Below are 13,674 nucleotides of genomic sequence, written 5' to 3' on the forward strand. Positions count from 1 at the left end.
TTGTTGTACATGACAATGACAATTCTATTCTATTCTATTCTATTACATACTCCTACATAATGTTTATTACCACCCATGGGGTGAACAGTCTTGGTGGAGGTTTGGGCTCTCAGAATGCTTCTTGTTTATTGGAATTTTTGTGACCATGTAACAGCACTGACGAAGCAGAAGACAGATTAAATTTGCTGTTCTGTGTCTTGAAACATGCTATTTTATATGGGTTATATGCACTGTTGGTCAAGTTACTTGAAAATAGTAATTAGTTACTGATTACTTCTCCACGAAAGTAATCCTGTTACTTTTCTGATTACTAATTTTCAAAAGGAATTAGTTACTCTATTACTTAGTTACTTTTTAAAAGCATGATACACAACCTGAGTACATAATAAAGCAACAGATCTTTCAGCCCAATTCTATTTTTTCTGCATAATCCATCGTATAAAATTGAATCAAATGAAAAAGTCTCATTTTAAAAATTGTTTTATGAGTTTTAATATTTTAACTTTATGCACATTGCATTTAGCAAAAATTAAATTATATTCTGTTTTTGACTTGAAGAAATTTGTTTAACATTTAAACCTATTTTCTGCATATTCCAGCATATGAAATAAAATAAAATAAAATAAAATAATGTTTTGTGTTTACACTCACTCTTTCAAATAGATGCAAGTAAAACACAACAAAAAATAAATAAAATCACAGATTCAGCAGCACTGAGTCCTGTCTCTTAAATCTATCTTCACCTGTTTAGCAGGAGTGGAGGTTTGCCACCGCAGCAGTCATGTCAGTGGGGGGATCCGGGGGTTTCTCTGTGAATGTCACATTCCCATGGCAGCATGCTCGGTGCTTGCTCAGATTTGAAGTTTAATTTTTTGCTGTAGAAAGAAGTTTTCTTCCCATGCAGAGTGCACAGCGGACGCTAATGTTTTTGTCACTTTTTACAGAATCAAACTCAAAGTAATGTCAGTACTTCCACGCTTTAAACGCTGCATGGTCGTACTCTCGCTGCACTCCATACATGAAAAAAGTAATCGGATTCCAGTAATGTAGTTGTAGTAGTTGTAACACATTACTGCCCATCTCTGGCTATATGTTGCTGAGCCGAGCAAAGTGCACAGCAGTCAAAGTTCATTTTGAGGTTTATCCACTGAACCAAAATAACTCAAGTCCAGGTGTACAGTTTTTACAGACTGGGAAAGCAGTGGAGCAGGTGTGAGGCTTCTTTCTGAGGCAGACACCTAAACTTGCACTAATCCACAAAATGGGAAACCTGAGTTGGATTGAGCCGCAGAGAGGTCTGTAGTTCCAGTGTCAACTGCTGCTGTTTAGTATTAGCCTGCAGCTCTCTCCAGGGTTCCTGTGGTAACCTGTCTCACTGCTGGAGTTGTGATATAGAGCTGTCACTCTGACAGCCACACATACAGCTGAATGCACCAGTACTCAACAAAAAACTGGTGTTAAAAATACAATACAACAATAAAATGAAAAGATAATGGGTTGGCTTTTTCTTTTTCCTTCTGTCTCTTTTTTTTCTTTTTTGCTTATTATCTAACATTCAACCTACAGTCTAGTACATCATCCCCCAGTGGGATATGCATTATTTAAAATATGATTACTTGATTGCCTTGAATGCTGATTATTTCTTGCATGCAGTGGATGCTGTTTGCTGCAAATTGTCTGGAATTGTGTGTGGCACTGCAGCACTACTTTCATGCTGTGTAACTAATTATAAATGACCTCTGCAGAATTCTTTTCAGTGTGTGTGTGTGTGTGTGTGTGTGTGTGTGTGTGTGTGTGTGTGTGTGCATCACTGTGTGGCGATTACTTCAGGAGCATGATAGGTAGGTCAAGGTTAAAAAATTAAGGGGAGGACATTAATGTGTCTTTGTAGTCACTCTCCATCTGTCTCTCACTCCATAAAAAGTCCATTAACATCTAGAATGATAACCATGGTGATTGCTTCACACTGTAACCCATAATGGTGACCATCCCGGCTTTCTGAGATCCTGCTTTTGGGTTAAACTTCTTACAGGAGACAATCTATCACCTCTTAAATCTGGCCCATTCCTATTCTTCACTGTAATGTTACAGCAGTATACTCAAAAGCTCTTCATGAACTCAGAGTGCAACAGCAAGGACATGTAGAGTAATAAAAGTGAAGCGTTAAGGCTGGCGATACTGACAAAGTCAAATATAATGATATATTTGACCAAGTAACTCAACATCTTTGATATGACAATATTTTACGGATGAATTTTGATGCTCTATAGAACAACGATTTTAACCTCTAGCATTCCCTTTCCCACCTTGCTGACAGTGACAGGATTCAGCAGCATGTTTTATGATTCCCAGTAATACTGATATTATATATTCTCTCCTTATTCAACTTATTTTTTTATTTCGTTTGCATGATACACAAGGAACCTATGAAAATTTGATATTAGAGATTAAAGGGAGGATGGTACTTTTTACTTTTCATATTCTCAAAAAATCCTGTTAAAATCCTAAAACCAACAATAAAAGACCCACTGCATAAGACTGCTTATTGTATCCCCCTTTGTGCTGCTAAAATTGCTCTGACCTGTTGGCATGTGGACAGGCTCTCTAAGGCAGCGGTCCCCAACCCCCGGGCCACGGACTGGTACTGGTCCGTGAGTCATTTGGTGCCGGGTCGCAAGAGTTGAGGCGCGGGTGTGAAATTTATGGTTTTCAGGGTTTTTATAATTTTTTATCATTATTTTTTTAATCGTTTTTATCATTAATTTGGTTTCCCTGGGTCTTTTCCCGTGTGTTACGAATAAATCTTTTTTTTACAGGTTTCATTTTGTTGTCTTTATCTGTGACACCTTAAAGGCCGGTCTGCGAAAATATTGTAAGACATAAACCGTGTTTAGTCCGTGGCTCAAAAAGGTTGGGGACCGCTGCTCTAGGGGTATTCTGTTGTGCCTGGTTTTGTTTTACATGTACAATAAAAATAAAAAGCTATTCTGTTCTGTTCTATTCTATTCTAGCCCAACTCACACATTTAATTTAAATTCACTTTATTAAAATTCATATAATTCAAATCTACAGTATTACTTTTACTAATGCTACTATTACTACAGAGCATTGCATTGGAATGACATGAATGGTGTGAATCACTTTCCCTGAAAAACTGCATTCCCTAACCAGACGGCAAAATCTTCTTTGTGATTGCTTTGGTCACTATAATACTGTTGCAGTCATTTTTGAATGGAAGTGACAAACTTGTCTTCAAACACTGATCAGGTACTCTTCAAAAGTCAGAAGTCAAAGTTGCAGTGCTGAGACACACTTTCAAAACAAGTCTTCTCCATTTCTGTTTCACTACTGCTCTGCAAGTGGTTAGTTGGTATTTGCAGAAAAACATGAAAAACTGCAGATGACTGTGCCAATCTGCTAGCAACCAAAGCAATCACTAGGAAATTTTTGGTGCAGCACATTCTTTGCTAACAATTCCATCTAACAAAAGCAAGAAAGCTCCAGGAACCACTGCCAGTCAGTCAGGGAATACACAACAACTTCTGAGGAATGTGTGCATGACATGTTGGGAATGATCATGATGCAGTTTATATTAATAACTTCAATTTATTGTTTTCAATGCTGAAATTTAAAGAGCACCAAGTTGCTTGAAACTCCATATTGACATGATAGCATCACATGTTTGCTGCAGCTTCATCAGATGCATATCTATGATGCAAATCTCTCATTCCACTAAAGACAGCATTTGGCAAGTGTCACCATAGAACATACTATCATCCTAGCAAATCTGCTTGAGAGTATACTGACCTTGCTCGCAAACAATGTTTGACAATCCTTTTCCTCTGAAACTTACACCTCTACTACTTATACTATAAATTTCACTCTCATCTTCCTCCCCTGTCCTGTCTTCTCTATATCTTCTATCTAAGACTGAAATAATTACAAAATAAATTTTTCTCCACAATAGCTTTTTTTCTTCCCTGGAAAATACAACGACTGTACCTGTAAGCTCACAGACAGATGATTATCAAAACTGTACAGAAACAGTTGTGGTGTGGTTGCTGATATGGATTGAGCTCTTTCATTTGAAATTACCTGCAACTTAGAAAGTGTTACTATGTTTAAGCTCTACTCTTTGTCAGTAGAGCTATCCAGATGCTGAAATACTGCAACTTTATCGACAGCCTCAGCGCGGACATGACTGTGATTTAAAAAGAAAAGAAAGCATGGATGCAGGTGAGACCATGTAGTTACTTTAATGTCTTCTGGCATCACCTAGGAGGGCAACTAGGCTGCAGCACATGAAAAGAGAAGCTGACTGACATTATTTGAAACAGTTTTTTCAATTTAATGATGTTTAAAAAAGGTGCCAGTATGCCATTCTGGGTCATTTGGCTCACTTTAACCCCTGTACTTAATGCATCATATAATACATTATAATGTGTTAAATTTTCTTCTTCAGCATTTTGAAAAGTCACTTGCTTCAAAGGTCCAAGGCAAACCACTGTAACATGCCTGGACAGTAAAGACAGAAGTATTGCTTATCTGTATAATTTATAGAACAAAAAACCTTTTTGTGAGAGTTTGAGAAAAATTTTCAGGACAACTGTTTCTTCTATTGACATGAATTTTAGTCTTAGACTAAGGCACCGCTGACAGTACCTATATTGACACCAGCAGTGTTTTGGTATAAGTCTTCAACGCCTGTCGCTACTACAGACTGCAGCTGCACATGAGAGATTTTTGGTGCCCATTTTTGTAATATGTGACATCAGTGTTTGGTGGCACCGTCTATAAACTCAACTTAATCCAAACCAAATCCCAAAACTCAGCAGGGGTTGTGGCTGGGTGATCATGAAGGCCAGGTTATCTGTTGCGTTATTCTCAAGGTTTCTTCTTCATCAGTGTGTGGCTGGGCTGTGGGAGGACAGAGTGGTTCAGAGTGCAGTGCCAGGTGAGGCTATTTTCTAATCAGTCAAAATGATGTTGCAGCAATAAGGGAGGTCAAATGTGACATGATATTTTAAATCTTTATAGAGTGTTGACAATACACAGTTGTAAGAGTCATAGTTTTTAAGTGATAAGGCTTTTTTGCTCATTTTCAACCAATAAATTATTAAGTTCACCTTGAAGATCTTAGTGAATGTAAGCCAAATTTTAACAGATTGTTAACTTGACCTCACTCTACAACCGTACAATGTGTTATAACAGGGGTGTCCAAACTTTTTTCGCTGAGGGCCACATACATAAAAATATAGGACGGGCTGGGCCACTTACTAGAAATTAGGTATATAACCTTAACTTTACTGTATTAAAAATCATTTAAAAGTGGTCAAATGTGTTATATTGTTGAATATAATTAAAGACAAAACTGCCTTCATCACAGTTTTCCATAAATGGATCTTTATTGATTTATTCAGAAAAAGCTTTGGTAGCTCATTCTCAGAACAGCAGCCTCAGATTTCTTCTTAGAGGGAATATTTACAGCACAGAGAAAAAACAATAAAGGGGAAAATGGGACGGGTACATTTCAAGTTTGTTATTTAAGTTATTAGGCTTAGCAACACACCTATTAACGTTCGTTTGAAACGGTTATCAACATTAACAGACTGAACTGGACTTAATAACAGGAGTGCATATAATTTTAGTCAATTATTCTGGTGAGTATCAGCTGCGCTGGGTATGTAAATCGGGCCATCCAGCTGCGGTGCTGATCGTGGCAAAAATCCGGACAAATGTCACTTGACCAAGGAGCAAATCTGCATCAGATGAGATCAGCTGACTTGCGTGTGCGTGCGCTGTGCACAGCGGTGTTTACTCTGTGTGTTAACAAGAAAAACGCATATAAGAAAGCGGTGCGCAAAAGCAGGGTAGTGACAGAATTGATGCGCATTATTGATATTTGAAGCATGTGTACCTGCACATTAACACACGGGTACTGTGGAAGATATTTTTACTCACCTAAAGCGCTCGTGCTCTCGTCCACTCCCCGCAAAGAAATTAGCAGCTGTGCGGCGTCTGTGGCATCGGTGCTCTCATCACATGCGATGGAGTAAAAATCAAAAGCACAGCTTTATCACACAGTTGCAGTTTAATGTTGGCTGACGAGTCTGACGTTGTTGAAGTCCTGCACTTTTTCCGGGCGCATTATTTCGGTGACTTTAACGAGGCAGTGTTTTATGAGGTCTCCATCTGAAAAAGGCTTGCCGTGTCTTGCGATGAGTTGGGCGACCTCATAGCTGCTATTGGAGCCCTTTCCTGGACAATTTGAGCACGAAAAAAAAATACTGTTGCTGACCCCGCAGGAGAGCTAGCATTTGCTTTAATTTCTGCTCTCGCTCAGCACCAGTGTAGGATGCATAGGCCTGATGTTTGGTTTCATAATGACGTCGTAAATTATACTCTTTCATAACTGCCACAGTTTCAGCGCAGATCAAACAGATACACTTCCCCATGAATTCTTTGAAGAAATATTCACTCTCCCACCTTGTCTGAAATTTTCTGCATTCACTTTTTATCTTTCGCTTCTTTGGTTCTGCCATGTTTAGTAACTTGAGAGTAAATTTCTTCTGTGATTGTCCTTTTTGGTGGAACAACTGCCTTGATCAACAGCAGCTCCCCCTGGTGTTAAAACTAAGAAGTGCAATACACTCAAGCAAAAGTTGGAGTGCGGGCCATATTCTATTCAATTTATAAAATTACTTGCGGGCCAATTAAAACTGGACCGCGGGCCGCAATTGGCCCGCGGGCCGGACTTTGGACATGCCTGTGTTATAAGAATTCATTCAAAAGCTCAGCAAGAAGAACCAACAATGGTTCAGCCTTGTTACAATCAAGGTCCCAGGTCACTCTTTGTTATTTATTGTTGTTATTTTCTTTATTATTAAAAAAGAAGATCTATGATCTGTAATTAAGAGCCCAATAATTCTTCTGCAATTTGCTCCATTGATGACAAGCAGTATTCACCATTTACATTCAAAGATACTTTTGCGGGAAAACTGTTTATTTTCAATCATTCACTGAGTCAAATATGTTAAGAAATACTAGATTAACAAAAATCACCTGCAAATAGAACTCAACGTACAACACCTGGTTCTATCCACTATTCTGATTGGGCTTTTCTTTATGAGAGTTGGACATAGTCTAGTGTGGCAGATAAGACTCTTCCTCTGCTCTTTCAGGTATGCCGACTGAGTGCAGCCAACTGACCCATGACAACCCCTTTTTAGCCTCCTTAGCCTCCAGGAGTCTCTGGTGCAACCAAGTGGAAAGCTTGGACAAATAACCTTAAATAGAATTTAAATATCTTGAATTCAATTATGTAAAGTAAGTGGGACCCTTAACACAAACCCACTCTCTTGCAAATCAACTTATTGGCGATGCAGTTTATTGCTTCTCCAGCTGTTGCAACGCATATCTAAGTTCTTCAGCAAGATTAAAAACAAGTCCCGAAACTGTAATTCCTGCGACTTCTTTTTATCCACAGCTTTAATTTTGCGAAAGTGTTCTGCTGCAACTGCATCAAACAAAGCTTCTCTGGGAATGAACTGCAGCTTTTCAGATAAGTTTGTAATTATCGCCAAAACCAGGATTGTGGGAACAGCCGTTCTGTTCATCTGAAATCGCTGAAACCTTCATGTAGTGACAGCATATTATCAGTTCAGGTGTGAATGAGTTTCCAGTCTCTGCATGCTTCTGCATGCTTCTGATTCACTGCTTTAAATGTGTTTTGTTAGCCACACGCTCATTGCATTTACATAAGTGAGTATGTAAATGCAATGGAACGGTGTGACATCTCCAATCCAAGTTTTCACATTCATTTTTAATTCTATGTAACTTTTCCTCGGCTGGTTTGAACAGGAAGCACATGTACGTGTATGTGTGTACAGAGCGGTCATAAGAGGTCGAGTGATGTCAGTGTCACTGCTCTCCCTCCTTGTTGACCCTGTCATGGTGACTGCCATCTAAGTGTCTGCATCCAGGCACTGCTGCTCACGCACACACCCGGACACACGAGGTGCTGACATCTTCAAGTGCAAGGGCAACGGCGCTGTCAGCGTCAAGAGCAAGGCCAGCAGGATGGGCGACTTCAAGTGTCTTGCCTGAGTCACCAGTTCACCACCCGACCATCGGCCCAAGCCCCAGCCACACTCTGCTTCCCTGCAGGCAGAGGCTGTGTGTTTTATAAACTTTTATTTTATTAGCATTAACATTTTGTAATGCTCATTGGGTTTACCTGAACCTGGAGGACAGCTACAAAACAACCAAAAATATTCAATTAAAAAAAGTTCTCTATCTAATGTTTCACCAAAATAGAACATAAATGTTTCTCTGCATGCAAACTTTTTGAATTCATTTAAATTTGTATACTTAACTCAGTATTTTAATGTATTACTCTACAATCACTTGTTTACTACATAAATTTGACAGGAAGGTAATTTTATCTCAAACATGGTCATTTGTAGGGGTGCATGGTTATGGCCTAAATGCTAATCACAATTATTAGCATTTTGGCCATAACCAAAATGCTTTTGCTGCTAAGGTGAAAAGTGACTGGCATTGTCCAAATTCAGAGGCTGCATCCTTCGAAGGCCAGAAGTGCAGGGCTGTTCAATTGGACGGTCTAAACTACGACAGGCTGTTCCTGCTACCTAGCAACTGTGACATAAGCAGCTACAGCTATGGCGGACAGTATGTTCGACAGAAACAGAGAAAATCTTTATTTTATATCATTTGTTTGACTTTGATTGGAAAAAATTGTGTTGTTTCATTTCCGTGTGATGTGTCTGGGAGAATACCACAACCATGCGCTGAGTCCCTTTAGCCAACAATGATGCTAAGTTTAGCTAGTAAACTAGTTTGCTAGCTCTTGAAACGAGTCTCATTTTGATGGTATTGTGGCGAGCTCAGACAAGGAGGAGACAGAGGTTTCATTCGGTCTTGCTTCCCGCCGTGTTAGCCAGGAAGCACAGCCGTTTATTTTGATTTAACGGGAGAACACTGCCGCTAGCAAACTGCTCAGCAGCACTAGCACAACAACAACAACAAAACAAAAAGGCGCTCTCTCACCCGGAAAAACACACAGTCGCCGAGAGAGCGCGTCACCTGTCACCATGGCAACATGACAACAAAACATAACTGTCAGAACAAACCCCGAACAGCCCTGGCCCGCTACAGTATAAATGTAATAGGATTTACATTATTGATATTTTACTATATATGCACCATTTTTTGGAAAAAGAAATGCTCAGTGTCACAGTTTGTGGAGACAGACCGTGCGGAGATGTGTGTGGTGGACACAGGTGCGAACACAAGTGAGGATACGGGACTGAACTTAAACAAAAGCGAGCCTCTTTATTGTGGCTGATGATCATGAATGAAACAAACGAGAACGAGGGCAGCACAAGAGCAATAACTAAACAGAAACCTAAACTGGGAACAAACTATGAAAGCTAACTGTGGCAATGGCTGTGACTCTGACTATGGCGAGAAAAACAGACGACCTGACGACGAACAAAGGAAGACTAAGGACTCAGATACACACGAGGTGATCAGGGGAAGTGGAGACACATGAGAACACAGCTGACTAGAATGAAACATAATGACAATACAGGGGAGAGTAACACTAACTACAATGAACAAAGAACACCAGACTCTTCCAAAATAAAACAGGAAACGTGAAGAAGACATGACAATCCAAACTTGATAACATAAGACATGCAGTCAAAACAGCCTCACAGACAAAGGGTGAGGGAAACTTAAATACAGGGGAAGAAAATATAAGAGGAATCGAAATAGACAAATGAGCTTAGGTAATCTAATGAACCTAAAAGTAAACCATAAACATCAAACATAAACTAAAACTTAAAACGCTCGGTCAAAGACCCAGGATCGTGACAGCTCAGTGGTGAAATTTAACTCAGTTGTCTCAAATATTACATTTCAGTTAAAATTCAAGGAATATATTTATGTCATATCATTTATACCAGTTTGACTGTCTAACACACAAATATAGTGACCACTGTGTGAAAGCTTTAATTATATTTAAGAGCAAAATCCCAAAAATAAACTAATAAGATTTGATCCTTGTATGTTTCAGATAAGATGGAAGACAAACCGATGCAGTAAATATTCTTTTATTGATGAGAAAACTGTGCAGTATAATTTGCTTAAGATGTTGAAGATATGAGAGCATTAAACAGGGTGATGTTTGGGTAAGAGGCTCTAACAGGAGAGAGATGATACAGAAACATGACGTCCTCATAAAATACTGACACACTTTATCAATGTACAACTTTTCGCAGCTCTTTTAACTTTGTATTTAAATGAGCTGCATACTTTTCACACTGAAACCAGCACAATCCCACTGTCATGAAAACAATATTTTAACAAAATATATTCTGGATAAATCAAAGCATTTCCTTGTTTCCCCATCAGATCCTGTCCTGCAGGATAAACATCAGTGAGTTGTTCCCTGTATGCAGCTGTTACAGTTTGTGTTGGAGATACTTCTGCAAATACACAAAGCAAATATCTAGAAACTGTTTTAACTGTTTTCACCAGTCCCTCAACTACAGAGAACGGCTGTCTGTTTTCCCCCTGTACTCCTCTCCATCTCTCACCTGCTGCTGGCTCCTTTTTCTCCTCCTCTTCCTCACACACTGCTGAATCTGTCCTGGTGTATCACCGGGGTGGAGAGCCTCTGTCCTGTCACCTCTCACCTGCAGTGGTGGGTTTCTCAGTCTCACCTGAGTTTGGACATTTGCAGAAGGAAATCAATCATGGCAGTTAACAACAAAAGCAGCAGAAGTTTATCAAATATCTGTTAACTTGATGAATGAAAACAGTTTTCTAATAGAATCACATGGACACATTTTATGTTTTTTAATCAGAGAGAAAAAAAACGGGACATGCAATCCTGCAGAAATGTTGGGCTTTATAACAAAGGTGACAGACTCAAGTTGTTTGGTATAAGCATGACAAAACAGCACAGACACAAGAGGAGGACTTCTCCATTTACTGTCTGTCTTATTATTAGTGGTTTATATAGGATGAGAGCTTTTTCCTGACTAACTCAATGCCCAAGAGCCATTTCCCATCAAAAGTCGCAATTTTCTGCCCAGTTACAGACATTTGATTGGATGAGGGCAAGTGTCATAAATTTAGTGTCAGGTGTATTTCTCACCCTGCAACTTCTGATTGGTGGAACTGACGTGAACACGACAATGTTACCGTGAGGCTATTGTCTCAAGCTACTAAAAGGAGGGATCGGCCAATAGAAGCCAAAGTTGGCCCTTCAAAGTTTAAAGGGAAAAGGGAAAGGTAACTCAGTTACGCAAAGGGAAAAAAGTCCCAAAGTGCGTGAATATGTGGGTAATTCTTCAAAAAATATTTTAGGCATGTAAATAAACTTAAATCATTTCTACTGTTCAATACATAAGAAATTTCAGCTCACAGATGGTGCCAAAATATGCCAAATGGCAAAAAGCCTGACTATGAGTTTATTAAACCCACTGTAACATTTCTGGGTTTCACTTCAGCAGCATCAATCTTTGCACAGATAATGGTTTTTTGTTGATTACTGGTTTTCTGGAGATTGTCTACTGAAGCATATTTTCAAGCCTAGCAACAAACACAGAGTGATGTAAAAGCTGTTTACTCACCTCAGCAGCCAGAGCCTGATCTTCCACAGGTAACAAACGCTGTGATAAACAGTCAGGATCTTTGATGTGTTCAAGTTTCCTTTGTGTATGTTCAGACCTAAACACTACAAGAAAGAAGTGTGTCCTCCTTGGGATAGGGATTTGTGTTAGTGTGTGTCTGTATTTTAATTACTTACTATATACTTAATTCTTATAACGTAGTCTTCCCTAAACATACAGAACTACAAATCTTACTACTTGCAACAATTTTCATCAGAAACATATGAAAAATGTAGGTGTTGGTGTGAGTTGTTTTATTCTAGGAGTGAGTCTAACAGATTTTAAAAGCAATGCTTGTAATGTAATAGTAATTGTACAATAATACCGTTTTCATGGTCATTTTAAAATCTGGTTTGTAATCCCACCAGTTTTATCTGGATTGAGAGGTTTTTACAGATAACTAAAGATATAAACATTTACTAACATGTGCAGCATCTTTGTGATGGAATGACAGGTCTTACTTGATTTCACAGTGAAAACAGAGGGAACAGAGAAAAATTAATCTCGGACTCCGCAGCAGCGAGGAAGTGCACCATCCCAATTTTACACCTCCATACTTTTATAGGTTCGTAAGTGTTGCTGGAAGCACCAAGCATCAGTGAGCACCAATAGAAACATCAATCAGGTCAGTTGCCATTTCTGTTATCCCACTTAGTTACCATCTGCTTATTCTCAGCCCCGATGCTCCTGCGCTTTCAGCTTCAGAACAGCTCCAATTAAACAATAAATGTGCATGTGTGAGAGCATGTGAGCGTGTGTGTGGATCTACGGGTGGAGCTAATACAGTCCAATAAACGATTGCTTCATCCCATATTTGCAAAGTTCTTATTTTATCTTGCATCTATTAGCCTACGGGCATTCAGGACTTCAGCGCACCATAGAGTGAGTGTGTGCGCGCGTGCAAACGAGCTCGTGTTTTGAGGGTGATGTATTGAGCCAATCACCGTGTGACGTCTCATACATCACTTTTATTGCAGTGGTTCGGCCCTAACCCTCTTTTTTCCTGTGTTGCTCAATCTTTTCTCTCCTCTCCATTTTAGGCAGAGGCAGCAGAGGAGAAGATAAATAATAAAGTTTTCATGAGACTTCCACATTCTGGGAGACAGAGAGTGCTTGTCAGTGCGCTCGGAGGTAGTGTTTATCCCTTTTGACAAGATTTACTATGTTGACCTGTGAACCTCTGGCTGACATTATCCTCTTGACCCTTTGTATCTGTCTACAGGTGGTGGTATCTCTTTTGCATTTTAAGGAATCGCTGTGCAGTTTGTGCTGAGGTGAAGGCCATTAATAATAACGGCTGGAATCAGCTGCCATGCTTCCTGCTTTAGAATACAAAGTGGACCTTTTCAGCATTTCACCGTGTTGATCAAAGTAAACATTTGAAATTTTAAACAATGAAAACATCCTTTATTTTCAGAGCTTCACTTCCTCCTTTCTTCACCATCATATTTTCCTAATTTATCTTATTCTCAGCTTTAATGAGTTTTGATAGACTGCTTTTGTCTGGCTAGCCCACATTATTTGGCTCCATCTACATAGCCTTTGTTATGCTAAATAAACAGCCCCAGGACTTCTTTGTTAGTCTAATGTCACTGAATAAAAGTGCTGTTTCACCACTAATTGTCCTCTCTAATCTTATCACACATAATTGTTTTTATCCCAGCAAAATCTGTTTTGGCCACACAGCTCACTTTTGATTTGAACTCCCCTAAATCCCTCTTTGCTCATCTAAGGATGGCTATATGTGACAAGCTGGTTTGGTATCTATGCAAATCTTTCAGAGAAAAATTATTTTTGAAGAGTCACTCCCTGTTACTTAAACTCATTGCCCTCTAATTACCACAAATATTCATTGACATTGACAGTAAACATATTTTTTTTCAAATTTATTCATAATGTTTTTTGGTGATTTATTGGGTCATCCTTGGACCTCCCAGACCTTTCATTACAGCGTCACTTGTACATATTTGAA

General features: G+C 39.1%; 1 long non-coding RNA gene across 2 annotated transcripts; it reads left to right on the plus strand.

Moving 5' to 3' along the window:
- Window positions 1-8,800: 8,800 nt before the first annotated feature.
- LOC102079336 (uncharacterized) lies at window positions 8,801-13,310 on the plus strand. 2 transcript variants are annotated; one of them, XR_266211.4, is made up of 4 exons: window positions 8,801-9,547; window positions 12,176-12,327; window positions 12,743-12,833; window positions 12,925-13,310. It is a non-coding gene; the product is annotated as an uncharacterized LOC102079336 (long non-coding RNA). The 2 variants fall into 2 exon arrangements; XR_003220006.1 differs by having other exon boundaries at window positions 8,805-9,302.
- The last annotated feature ends 364 nt before the right edge of the window (window positions 13,311-13,674 follow it).

The sequence above is a fragment of the Oreochromis niloticus genome, linkage group LG5, assembly GCF_001858045.2.
Source record: "Oreochromis niloticus isolate F11D_XX linkage group LG5, O_niloticus_UMD_NMBU, whole genome shotgun sequence".
Taxonomy (NCBI): domain Eukaryota; kingdom Metazoa; phylum Chordata; class Actinopteri; order Cichliformes; family Cichlidae; genus Oreochromis; species Oreochromis niloticus.